Genomic DNA, 13,596 nt, shown 5'->3' on the forward strand with positions numbered 1-13,596 from the left:
TTTTCATACTGCCTACTTTTGAATAAGAAAGTCACAGACTCAAAAACTGATGGGAAACTCCTTGAGTTGCCCCATTGTTTGTAAAAACGAACAAACAAAAACAAAACAACAAAAACACAAAACAAAAAACCCCATGGTGTTAGTGCTTTTCTGTTTAAGAAATTATAATTAAAAAAAAAAAAATCAGATTTATATTTGGAAAAAACGCATTGCTTTTAATGGTAGTTCAAACTGTCAGAACCAGCAAATTTCCTACCTCTTATTTCAGTGCTAAAGTAGAAAATCAGAGAATCACGGAATTGTTTGGGTTAGAAAAACCCTTCAAAGATCGTCTAGTCCACCCCCCCTGCTGTGGGCAGGGACGCCTTCCACTGGATCATCCAACCTGACTTTGAACATTTCCAATGATGAGGCATCCACAACTTCTTCAGGCAACCTGTTCCAGTGTTGGGGTGCCAGTCAGCTTACATCACACAGCCAAAAGATGGCTATTTCTAGCTTGTTTATTTTTGCTGTATTCTGGCCCTTTTGCTCATGGTCTGTGTGAGGACCCAGCTGTTTCTCTGGACTCCAGAGCTCTCTCCTAAGGCACGTTTGTCTGAAATTCCTTCTTCTCTCCTGAGGATCTCAGGCAGCTCATGTCTGGTTTGTGTCTGAGCTCTTGTGTCTCTGACACAGGTAAGGTACTATATGCGTCTTTGGATTATTTTTGGTGAGCAGGAGCCTGTGATTTTTTTTAAATCTTTATCTCATGTTTGGAGAAGGTTCTGTTTTGCCAGATCACAAAATCATCAGCATGGAGATGCCAATTATCTATATGTCCCTACATAATTAGCTGGATAGGGTTCAGTGTGTGGTATTATTCAGTATAATTCCTTGGTTTTATTGGATCAGTGTAGCTTGTTGTTGCTTGTTGAAAATTATTTTCTGTTCTTAACAACCATCTTTCTTGTCAAAACTGTTCTTCTTCCATAGTTTCCTTACCAGCAGGAAACGCATTTATGATGGGAGACATCAATACAAATAGTAGTCTTCAGTTTTCCAAATTTCAGCTTAAATGTTGTCTACTTTTTATTTTTCAACGAAAAATACCTAAAATATTGTGAGAAGGTCTGTCTGTTTCTTAGAAACTCTGTTAAAAAATAATTTTCACTTCCTCCCTTTTCTCCTTGCCAGTATTCTCTGGCAGGTGGTTGGGATTTTTTTCTGGTAGGTGGACAGAAAGACAACCATTTTCTTTTTAGCCTGCAAGGCATATGGGCCAGGGATTGCACAGATATTTTAGCTAGCGAGGGGTGGAGCATGGAAGATGCTTCTCAGTCGTCATCACAATTGTCCTGCAGCTGTTGGCCAGGGATGCATTTCATGAACCCAGATGTTTGCTGTGCAGGAGCCTGTAGCTGCAGTGAGGGGTGCTGCTTCAGACACAAACTTCCAGATTATAAACTAAGTCTGTTGCAGTAATTCTGTTGATCAAATAACATCTCTGTTCACAGCACAGAGCCAAAACCAGCTTTTGATTGCAGCCTTGAGGTGTATTTCTTGGCTAATGGTCGATGTTTTAAGCAACGTGCAGCTCTACAAGTCATTACCAATGTTTGAAATCTCTTCCTTCTTATTATCCTCAGAGATGTGGAATGAAGACTATTTACCTTCCCCTCATAGTTCGTTATGATTACTAAGCCATAGGAATGAGGACGTGCATGAGAGTTGAGTATAGCAGGCCTGTTCTGGCTGTGTCAACATTATTTTACTGAAGAAGAGAGTATAGTCAGAAATATCGCCAAGTTTTCCTTTTTCCTTCTCCTAGCTGTATTTGCACACAAAGATGTCAAGATTTCACAATGACATGTTATATATGCACTGTTTGCTGAAGTGGTAATACAAGGTTTCTCGTTGCCACATTACCAAGACACTTAAACAAGTCCCTTCATTATTAATCTGTCGCCTTATACCTTCAGATTCCAGTGTCTGGTCTCACCTCTGCTTACTGTCTCAGCTGCCTCTCCCCCTTCACTTAAAGCTATTTTAGTTGTGCCACCTGCCCCTTGGGCCCCATCTGCTCCTTTAAAATGGATCCTCAGGCCATTTCTGTGAAGTAAGGAGTGACCGAGGTCCCAGCAGAGATGGGGTGGTGTAAACGCTTGCAGATGTGTCCCCGCTGCACCCCGCAGCAGCTGTTTCCAGCAGGTATCTCCCTGTGCTGCTGTGTGGTGCCATGTAGAGGTGCTGATGATGGTAGGAAGAGGAGTGTGTTTGCATTAATGTGGGGTTACATGGCACCAAAAGAGCAAAGCGTGTTCAGCCAGGCTTTGATTGACCTGGCTGCACTGGTCCTAGCCTGGGGGGCAGCTCGGGCTCTGCAGGTCTCCATCAGTTGGTGCAGTGTAGGTGCGTCCTGAAGTCCTTCATGGCTTTCTAGCTCCGTGGTTGGGCCCTGTTTTCAAAACAAACTTGTTTGCTTGAGATTTCTGCACACTTACAGTGACATTCAGGCTCCTTCATGCCTAAATCGCTTTGGAAAATGCAAATCACCAGAGGCAGCTGGGTGTGGGGCGGGGTTTATTGTCACATCTAAGGTCTGCAAATGTTAGTTCTTGTAGCCCCTTTTTCAGAGGATGGGGAGATAGTGGTGAAGAGTCTGTTGATGATGGCAGCAGGAATAGAGGACTCAAGCTGCAATGGGTGCAGAGGCTGAACTGTCCTCTCCTTCCCAGATCCTTTTAAATTTAAGCTTGGCAGGTCACTGTGGAGGAACATGGTCACCAGATACACTTGTTTTCTAGATGGAGAGGACTGAAATGTCTTAGGCTATTTATCTGTCTCGTTTCATAAGCACTACATCCACCCTTAAATATAAATGGGATGTCTGCATAGCCCATGTGCACTTTCATGCCATACAGTTTTTCTGCTGAAAAGCAAGATTTTCCCCACTGTGAAGAATATGCTTTTTTGCTGGACACATCAATTTGCACCTTCTTCTCATTGTACATACCCTTTATCCTCTGCTTCCAGGTCACTGTGACACTACACTGGAGTCTGCAGGAGCAGGGACTGTCTCATGATTTGTTCATGTAGCACCTACAAAAATGAGGTTTTGATCTATACACACAGTCCTTGCCCATAATATGTAATAAATTGGCATAATGAAAATGGATAAACTGGGAACGCAGCTCATTGTGCAAATAGTACCTAATATGGGAATAATTCCTAACTCCTCAGGGTGCCAGTGCTCCTTTCTGCTTTGCTCTCAGCATTCAAAAGCATGATCACCGCAAGATGGTTTGTGTTAGGAACAATGGCATTTGCTTAATTAAATATCAGAAATATCTAAGTGGCAGTCCTACTGGGTCAGAATCAAGAATTTTTCCATGTTTTCTGGTGCTTAGACAATGTTGTTGGTTGATGGCTAGTGAGTTTTCAGTTCATATATTTAACATGATATTGCTGATGGCAAATATAATTTCACTTTTCACTCTAGAAGCCTTATCAATACAAATCTATTGTTATGTCCTAGTTATGCTACACTAACAAAAAAGAAAGCAGCATTAACTAATAATTCTATAGATATGTGGATGGCTTTTGTTAATAATATAACAAGGTATTTTCTCGTAGGGGTGCTACTAATTTTGCTAATGTCACTGCTATGGTCCCCAGGAACCAATACTCATAACTAAGATCATGCAGCATTGGACTCTGAACAAGGAACAAACCAGACATGCTCTAAAGAAGTTGACTGTAAGAAATAACGGATGGATGTGGGCAACAGGAGCAGGTAGAGCCCAATATAACATATAGTGCTGGCTTGGGCTTTTACCTAGTAGCTTTGCATTCTAACATGTCCACTGCTTTAAAAAACAATACCCAAGATCTCTTCCATAGGTAGGTCAGGACCGAGTTGTCTTTTGAGCAGTAGCAGATGTTCACCTACCAGTAAGATGTTGTCAGTTCCCAGCACTGACTGGGTACTCCTCCTGCTCCAAAACGTGTACAACCCAGTACGTGTAGCAGCTCCCCACAACCCTTGTGCCAGTCTCCCTGACAGCTGAAAACAGAATCATTGAATAGAATATTTTGGGTTGGAAGGGACCTTTAAAGCTCATTTAGTCCAGCCCCCTGCAGTGAGCAGGGACATTTTCAACTAGATCAGGTTGCTCAGAGCCCTGTCCAGCCTGGCCTTGAATGTCTCCAGGGATGGGGCACCTACCACCTCTCTGGGCAACCTGGGACACTGTTCCACCACCCTCATTGTAAAAAAATTCTTCCTCATGTCTAGCCTGAATCTCCCCTCTTTTAGTTTAAAACCATTACCACTTGTCCTATCATAACAGGCCCTGCTAAAAAGTCTGTCCCCATCTCTGTGGTGCATGCAGGTGGGCTTTCTAACTGTAGCACATTCCATCAAGGTGCAGTATTTAGTGCTAGTGCAGCCCTGACAGAACTGTAGCTGCTCCATGTCATCTTTCTGTTGATGCCATCTTTGCCGTCCTTTTTGTGTCCAATCAGTCTGTTTTAATTAGGACCATCACAGCTACCACAATACCACTGTTGCAAAGAGCTCCCCAGAAAAACTGGCCCTGTCAGTGTACCTGGGACAGGGAGCAGAGGTCATGGGGCTGCCGTCTGCCAGGTGAGGAGAGCAAATGCAGCTGCCAGGAGCAAGTCATTGGGCACTGCATGCAGCTTGGGGTGAGCAAGCGAGCACAGGAGCACAGGAACCTGGGCTGCCAATGCACTCTTGGGTGGAGAGCAGCCCTGAGGCAGCACTTTTGTGCCTTCACTTTGAGGTGTGGATTTTGCCTTGGGGGCATCTCAGAGCCCCGGGAGGCACTGAGGGCAGTATTGAGTCTGTGTACGTGTGTGCTATCTGTTCAATATGGAATTCAGAAAGAGAAAAGTAAAGCTTTTGGTCAAGGAAACAGCAATTAGTGAGGAAGTGCTTATAACTGGAGAGAACAGACTGACAGAACAAGTAACCCAGATGCATCTAACCAGACAAAACAAGTCGTGTATAAACAGTCTCTAAAACTGTTTACAAAGTCCAAAAGAAAGAGAAAATACAAAAGATTTTTTTTTCTGCCTGAAAGCAGTGAACAGACACTTGTTCTTTGTCCTTCCCACCAGTGCTGGGCAGTTTACTGCTAGTGGTGACATGGTCTGTGCCTGTGGTGCTTTGGGGTGTGAGGCTCCCGATATTATGACTTTCATTCATCTCACCATTTCTGCAGTCTCTGCCAGATGCAGAAATATAACCAAATACAGGCACCCCCACATTTGACTTATTTTTCTTCCGCTCTTTTCCTCGTATCAAGAGCATCAAATCCTCCACTGTCCTGGAGCAGTCAGTCATTAACAACCACCTTGCTGCTGCTGGGGTGCTTCTCAAGCCACTGCAGTCAAGGATACTTCTGGGAAAGACAGAAAACAAATCTGTTTTTCAGCTGCTGCATTTTAAACCCCTTTGTTGTTATTTTTACCCACTACCCAGCCAAGGCAGCACTGCAGGGCTGCAGCACTGCGGAGGGATGGCTTGTCAGGAGCTCTAGGCAGTGCTGCCATGATGAGTTTACTCTGCAAATAGGTCCCCATTTCCCAAGAGAGGGGAATTTGGCAGGGAGCATGCAAAGGATGCAAGGGACCAGCAAACATTGCAACGTGTGGGGCATGCAGTTGTTGATAACAACACTCATTTTAAATTACCCTCCTTAGAAAGGCAGGAAAATATGTCAAGAAAAGACAAACTTGGTGGAAGAGCTGGAGGTGAAGCACGCAGCACGCAGCACGCAGCAGAGCTATTTTGCTTTCCCTTGCTGTCCCAGATTCACTAGAACAAGCTTCAGCTTTCGTTTTCCAGGTGTCAAAGGCAGCTTTTTTTGAGCTCCCTGGTTTTCTAAGGCAGGTGTAGGGCCAGCGGAGTCGTCTTCACACTTCTCACTTGTGTTGCAGCATCCTCCTGAGTATGGAGCTTAGAGACACTGTTTTGGGGATGCCATGACATACCTTGCAAGGAGTCCATAATTAGGATGAGGTGGATGGTTGTCCCCACCTCTCATAGCACATTCCATCCCACAGGAGGAACAAAAGATGCTGGAGAATATTTGTGCCACAGGACAAGTGTAGTGATACAAGTGTCAACGTTCCTTTTCTTGAATCTGAGCTGTTTTTTGCCCAGCTCATCCACTTTAGCTTTTGTTACAATCTGATCCTCACAGTCAGTTCACCCCATGAGGCTGAGAGATCCTGTTGCTCTAGGTAGAAGCACAGGACTGCCTGTGCATGTGTACATCTCCTGTGCAATTATATCTTCCTGGAGCTCAAACTAACCTGGTAGAGTAAAAAATTGTGGCCACCCCGACCCCAGGCAAGATGTGGGATTGCCCTGAGAACTGGTACTGCCCCAGATGTGAAGGACTGGCCAGTCTTGCTTTCTGACCGTGGGTGCCTGAGAGCTTGCATCTTCCAAGGAGATGGTGGTTCACAGCTGAGAAAAATCCTGCGCCTGCTTTTCATTTTTTGGGAAGCCATGTGTTTGAGACGATTTGTTTTCAGAGCTTTCTGTAGCAGACCTTGACTGAATGTGTGAGCAGAAGAAAGGAGGTTTCCAAACCAATTTGCTGAAATGTTTTCTAAACACTGTTTCAGGATTTTTAGACTGAAGGAACAGATCCTTAGCTAGCATAGAAGAACACAGATCCACAGAGCTGAACAGCATTCATCTCCTTCACTAGAAAAAGCGTGGAACCATGGAAATGTTGGAAGTGTCCTCTGAAGACCCAAGCTCATCCAGGCTCCCACTTAACACAGGACTATCTGACTAGGTCAGGCGAGCCTTGGCATTGTCTAGCCAAGTCTTGAAAGCCTCCAAGGGTGGAGAGTCCCTATCTCTGGGAGTTGTTTTTCCTAATGTCCATTCTCCCAAGCTCCAGCCTGGGCTACGTGTCCCTCATTTTCCCATCTGCCACTTGCAGGAGGCATTGGGCTCTGGCAGTCGTGTAACTCCCATCGGGGGAGGCATGATTTGCAATAGGCTCTTGTTGGCTCACCCCGTGCCTCCTCACCTCTGGACTAAACTCACCCAGCTCCCTCACCCTCCACTTCAAACTCGGGCGCTTTGCCCCAGCTACCTCGGTACCACTCTGACTGCGTCTACTCACACCAAGGGGTCCAAAGAAACACGCTGTGTCACCAGTGGCCTCTGGGGACCACCACCTTCTCTTGTCCTGCCAGCTACATGCCTTCTGTGGCCCACCAGGCACTTCATCCCGTTGGTGGTGCCAGCACACTCTGGGTTCAAACAAGGTGCGACCCATAATTTGTACCAATGTGAACAGGAGCAGAGGTTTCATTCACTGCACTGGAGATAGTACAGTGAGAAAGCAGTTTCAAAATCCAATTTCATAGACACAGAGATTACATTTATCTCTTTTAATAGCTGAACAATTCTGTTTTCAAGATAGGACAAAGCATGGGATATTCTTGACAAAACTAGTGCTTCAAAGCTGCCTACATCAGATTTTAAATCCTAACTTCTAAGCTCCTAACGATAGAACCGATTGTATCTTTTTAGACAGTAGCACTGCAAAACTCACGTTTAATCTCCTCTTTTTATAACACGCTGTAGCTGCCTGGGCTTGCCTATTGGGAAGCAAATGCAGATTGATTTTGCCTTCAAATACCATATGAGGAAACTCAGCCCTCACCAACTGATCTTGGGGGCCTGTGGAATGATAAAAGCTCAGGTTATCAAAGTATCTGTAAACTGCCTTCTGATTTCTAACTGGAGCACCTCCCTGAATCTGGACCCTTTGATTTAAGGTGGCTGCTTTCTTCCACCATGTCTCAACAGGCAGAAGAAGGCATAGCTTTAATTCCTGTTGGCTCAGTCACATTAACTCAACATGACTGAAAAGCCCTCTTCACCTCCAGAAACACAGAACTGAATGTAGATCTGCATTAGAAACTTATGCCTGTAAGTACCTTGTAATATACAGGGATGTTTCCATACTTCTAGAAATATCAGTGTAAAAGTGCTTTTCTTGTTGACAATGTTTTGCTCAGAGAACCAAAATGAGCTCTCCTGGGAAGGCACTATTTATTGCATTAGACTGCACGTTTTCAGAGCATTTGCAGGTTTTGTGATCTAGGCATATCCATTTCAGGTTGATTTTTAGTGTTTGTGTTGTGATTTAGGGCTCTGACAGATGAGCTGTAGCAAACCATGGTGAGGTGACTAAGGACGTGACTCACCCAGCTGTTTATTGCTGCTCTGCTGGCAAAGATTCCTGTCCCTGCAGCAGACTTAGCAGAAGACAGTATGTGTCCAGGGCGGAGCTGCTGCAAATGGCATTTGGGTTGAAATCTCCAAGGAGGTGGGATTAGACTAGACAGAAGACTGTGAACTGGAGATACAGAGATGTTGTCTGTCATGCTTTATGCCCATCAAGACTGGCACTGCTGCCATGCCTCAGGTCCTCACAGTTTCTGCCACATGTTTCTGTCCCCTCTTTGCAGCAGAACTGGTCGTTGTCTGACCTAAACCAACACCAACTTCTAACAGCTTAATCATGATAGCAATGGTACAAATGTACTTCTAGTGTGTCAGCTCCACTCCAGCCTTAGGTGGTAGAGTGACAGCACTCAACACCAGGTCTTCATCTGCTTATCTGTTTTCCAACCAAATGGCAATCTGCGGCCAGAGACTCCCCTAATGCTCCGGTAGGGGCACCTAGCAAGGCTTCTGCTGCCAGGGAAGTTGTCCCTTACACTTCATTTGCAATCCCTGTCCTGCTGTAGGAGTGACGGCTGTCATAGGTGGCACTGCTGTCAGAGATGGAGCTGCCATTAGCAGCTGTCTCCTTCCTCTCCAGGCCAGAGACAAGCAGGCAGGAGCCACTGTAGGAGCAAGTCAGGACTGACTCTGACCTGAGCAATATTGCCAGGATAAAATGCACGAGAACTTTTCTCCCCCTGGCCCATCACTGACACAGAAGAAATCAGTGGGAAAAAGGCTGGGCCTTAAATACACAACGAGCCTTTCCCCACCCATTACCACCTAACCGATAAGCTGCTCCAGGCTATCTTGTTTATGTTTATGAGTTTTTAATACTTCTTAGCATTTGCATTTGCCTTGAAGCTACATGCAGCTCTGTGCTGTAGTGTGCTAAATATTTGTGCCACAAGTACAAACAGATGTTTGAAGATCTGCTTTGAAGCAAATCTTTACCCTCTAGATTCTCTCCCAAGACTCTTTGAGAATAGTATACATCACTATATTCAGAGCAAAGCCTTGAAGGGCAGGGAGAGAGGAGATAGGTAGGAATAGCCAGTAGTGCAGCAGGAACACATACCAACATCCCTATTGCATAAATCCTTCACAACAGCGCTGTGGACATTGGAGTGTTCATAAACAATTCATTTGTGGGGCCACATTTCTTTAAAACAATCTTCTGCATGCAGGTCTTTTAGGCTCAGTAGCTTAAGGATGGACTCACTAGCCAGATTCTTGTCACCCTCAAGAGCTATCACCCACAACCTAAATAATCTCCCTAGTATCAAAAATTTCAGAGTGAGCAGTGGTGGTAAAACCTGAGTGGTGTGCACAGATGGCTCTTGCTCACACATAGTGCTTCCATCAGCTCCTCACAGGGATGAAAAGGATTCACAAGGCAGACACAAGTGGCATTAAATAGTTTGACTCTCGGAGTGAAAAACTCAATTCAGAGTCAAAAACTGCAAGATGCCCCATGATACTGCATGCCACATGCAAAGTAATGGGGAAGGTTAAACAGCCTCTGCCTGGGGCTGCTCCCAGTTGATGTGAAGATGCAACAACGAACCTGCAGGAGGAAAGGTAAGATGGTGCTGGTGAAACCAGCCAGGATTGTGCGGTGATTGCTGTGTGGGAGGTTGCAGCAAGGACTCTCAAACGACTTAAACCACTGTGGTATGGCTCTGGTTTTGTTTCTTCTTTTCTCACGTTTTGAGGGAGAAGAGGGTGTGTCTGGAAGTTCAGGTGCCTGCTTGGGACTTGGATGATCTGCGTCCAGGTTTCTGGCTTGCCAGAGACTCCCTGGGGTAAGCTGCTCTCATTGCCTCTGCCTTTTGCCTCTCATTCTCCATGGAAGCACAGCACTTCCATACCCTGAGGCATATGAGATTAGCACTTCAAAGCCTGTGAGGCATTCAGGTATGGTATGAGAAAGAGATTCACTCTGCATTGCCTTTTGACTGTATGCCTTGGAAAGCAAAGAGAATCCTTCAGAGCACTCAGTGGAGCTGACTTTCAAATGCAAAGTAATGTTTGACCTGAGCTAAACAAGGAACTGATATTCTGCTGTAAATCTCTCTAATTCACTCTGTAGAACACTTTCCCTCCACTCTGCCTCGTTTCACCCATCTCTCGCATTTCTTGCTTAAAACAGGAAAACTATTAATATCTATTCTATATAATTCATTTTCTTTTCTTGGTAATTACTCTTTAGTCTTTTTTAATTCCACGTCTCAAACTGTTCTTCCTCCCTTCCTCCTCCTCATCCGTGAGCTCCAGCAGGAGCCACCCATCGCTGGGTCATCTGCTAGGACAGTACAGGCAAGTAACTCCCAGGATTTACAGACCCTTTGCCATGAGGAGCAGCTGATCATAGGGTGTATTGCAAGAGCAGTGATTGCTTCCTGGCTCCTGCATCTTTCTGGGTGCCCGGTGAGGCTGAGCTGGGTGGTTATTCCTTCCATCTGCATGGGACTCAAGAGACTTACTTGGTTTAGTTTGGTTTCTTTGGTTTAGATCCCTGAACCAGTGTCCTCAGGGACGGAGTCAGCACAGGCAGGAGCCGAAGAGCAGCCCATCCATGTCTGAGACACGAAGCTGTTAGACTGACCCAGCTGTAACATGAAACTGCATCTGCCAGCAGTGGGGCCAGTTGTGTTGTCCTGTGCTCCTGTCCCCTCTTCTCAAGAGAGAACATGGGTTTTTTCCCCTTGTAGGGATGAAGGTTGGGATGATAAAAGAATCTAGTAAGGACTGTAGCAATGATCACAAAAGTGTCTGACTAGGAGCCTGGCAGCTGCTTGCTGTACCCCTCTTTACTCAGCATCCCCCAAAGTAGCCTGAATAGGAGAAAAGATACCTTTTTGGGGGGGACAGCTGACTGCTGAGCCTTCCTGTGAGGAATATGCCACTTGCATTGGTGCTGTAGGTAATGAATCTTACCAGGAGAGAGTTTACAGATCATGGAAGGAGGGGCTGGCCACTTGGGAAGAATATAAGGCTGTTGTCAGAGACTGTAGGGAGGCAATGAGGAAAGCTAAGGCCTCCTTAGAATTACAGCTGGCAAGAGGGGTCAAGGACAACAGAAAGAGCTTCTTCAAATACATGGCAGATAAAACTAATACCAGAGGCAATGTAGGCCCACAGATGAACGAGGTGGGTGCCCTGGTGACAGAAGATACAGAGAAGTCAGAGTTACTGAATGCCTTCTTTGTCTCTGTCTATACTACTGGAGGCTATCCTGAGGAGCCCCGTACCGCTGAGGCCCCAGAGGAAGTCAGGACAATGGAGGAGTCTGCCTTGGTTGATGAGGATTGGGTTAGGAAGCAATTAAGCAATCTGGACATCCATAAATCCATGGGTCCGGATGGGATGCACCCACGGGTGCTGAGGGAGCTGGCTGAGGTCATTGCTGGACCACTCTTCATCATCTTTGCTAAGTCTTGGGAAACAGGAGAGGTGTCTGAGGTCTGGAGGAAAGCAAATGTCACTCCAGTCTTCAAAAAGGGCAAGAAGGAGGACCCGGGTAATTATAGACCGGTCAGCCTCACCTCTGTCCCTGGGAAAGTGATGGAACGACTTATCCTTGGTGCCATCTCAAGGCATATTGAGGATAAGAGGGTTATTAGGGGCAGTCAACATGGCTTCACCAAGGGGAAGTCGTGCTTGACCAACCTCATCACCTTTTATGAGGACATAACGGGGTGGGTAGATGATGGCAGGGCGGTAGATGTGGTCTACCTTGACTTCAGTAAGCATTTGACACAGTCTCCCACAGCATCCTTATAGCTAAACTGAGAGAGTGCGGTCTGGATGATCAGGTAGTGAGGTGGACTGGGAACTGGATGAGGGAAAGAAGCCAGAGAGTCGTGGTCAATGGGGCAGAGTCTAGTTGGAGGCCTGTGTCTAGTGGAGTCCCTTAAGGGTCAGTACTGGGACCAGTACTATTCAATATATTAATCAATGACTTGGATGAGGGAATAGAGTGCACTGTCAGCAAGTTTGCTGATGACACCAAGCTGGGAGGAGTGGCTGACACGCCAGAAGGCTGTGCTGCCATCCAGTGAGACCTGGACAGGCTGGAGAGTTGGGCAGGGCAAAATTTAGTGAAATATAACAAGGGTAAGTGTAGAGTCTTGCATCTGGGCAGGAACAGCCCCAGGTTCCAGTATAAGTTGGGGAACAACCTGTTGGAGAACAGTGTAGGGGAAAGGGACCTGGGGGTCCTGGTGGACAACAGGATGACCATGAACCAGCACTGTGCCTGTGTGGCCAGAAAGGCCAATGGCATCCTGGGGTGTATTAGAAGGGGGGTGGTTAGTAGGTCAAGAGAGGTTCTCCTGCCCCTCTACTCTGCCCTGGTGAGACCACACCTGGAATATTGTGTCCAGTTCTGGGCCTCTCGGTTCCAGAAGGACAGGGAACTGCTGGAGAGGGTCCAGTGCAGGGCAACAAAGATGATTAAGGGAGTGGAGCATCTCCCTTATGAGGAAAGGCTGAGGGAGCTGGGGCTCTTTAGCTTGGAGAAGGGGAGACTGAGGGGTGACCTTATTAATGTTTATAAATATGTAAAGAGTGAGTATCACAAGGATGGAGCCAGGCTCTTCTCGGTTACAACCAATGATAGGACAAGGGGTAATGGGTACAAACTGGAACACAGGAGGTTCCACTTAAATATGAGAAGAAACTTCTTCTCAGTGAGGGTGACAGAGCACTGGAACAGGCTGCCCAGGGGGGTTGTGGAGTCTCCTACTGTGGAGACATTCAAAATCCACCTGGACACATTCCTGCGTAACCTCATCTGGGTGTTTCTGCTCCGGCAGGGGGATTGGACTAGATGATCTTTCAAGGTCCCTTCCAACATTCCCTAACATTCCCTAACATTCCCTAACATTCTGTGATTCTGTGACCCTGCAAGCCATTTGCAGCAGATTTCCTTGAGGTAGCAATGAAATCTGTGATGTTTTTGTCCAACATCTGCAACCCTAGTGTAAAGAAAATGGTGTGACTCTTGGCTTGCATTTGCAGCTGAAGCCTTATCAAGGACAGAAAAAAGATGCACCTATATTTTTTTTTTTGTCTTCTGCAGGTACAAACAGTGTTTTTCTGTTGTAAATCAAGAGGCAGAGGCTACTGTGGGAGTGATCCACTCCTAGGAATTTATTTCACATGGTTGTGAGTGCCTCAGCAAAATAGGATGGGAAAAAAAGAAGCAGGCCCAAATCTTTGAATAAATCTGAAAGACTGAAAGAGCCCGGTAAATGAGTCCTCATATCTTCTGCTTCCCCAAGGAAATGGAAACCTTTCCAAGGGAGCTGATACATCTGCTG

General features: G+C 46.0%; 1 long non-coding RNA gene across 7 annotated transcripts in view; it reads left to right on the plus strand.

The window, feature by feature from the left end:
• LOC110358028 (uncharacterized) overlaps nucleotides 1–13,596 on the plus strand; it is a 60,375-nt gene that overhangs the window by 39,635 nt on the left and 7,144 nt on the right. The window contains exons 3-4 of one of the 7 annotated variants that reach the window (XR_010470035.1): nucleotides 7,847–7,969; nucleotides 9,985–10,074. The exons of 3 other annotated variants lie outside the window; for them this stretch is intronic. This is a non-coding gene — a long non-coding RNA (uncharacterized LOC110358028). Of the gene's footprint in view, nucleotides 1–7,846; nucleotides 7,970–9,984; nucleotides 10,075–13,355; nucleotides 13,524–13,596 lie in introns of all 7 variants that reach the window. 3 more of the 7 variants (XR_010470037.1, XR_010470038.1, XR_010470036.1) reach the window with 3 other exon arrangements.

This window comes from Columba livia, chromosome 1 (genome assembly GCF_036013475.1).
Source record: "Columba livia isolate bColLiv1 breed racing homer chromosome 1, bColLiv1.pat.W.v2, whole genome shotgun sequence".
NCBI lineage: Eukaryota > Metazoa > Chordata > Aves > Columbiformes > Columbidae > Columba > Columba livia.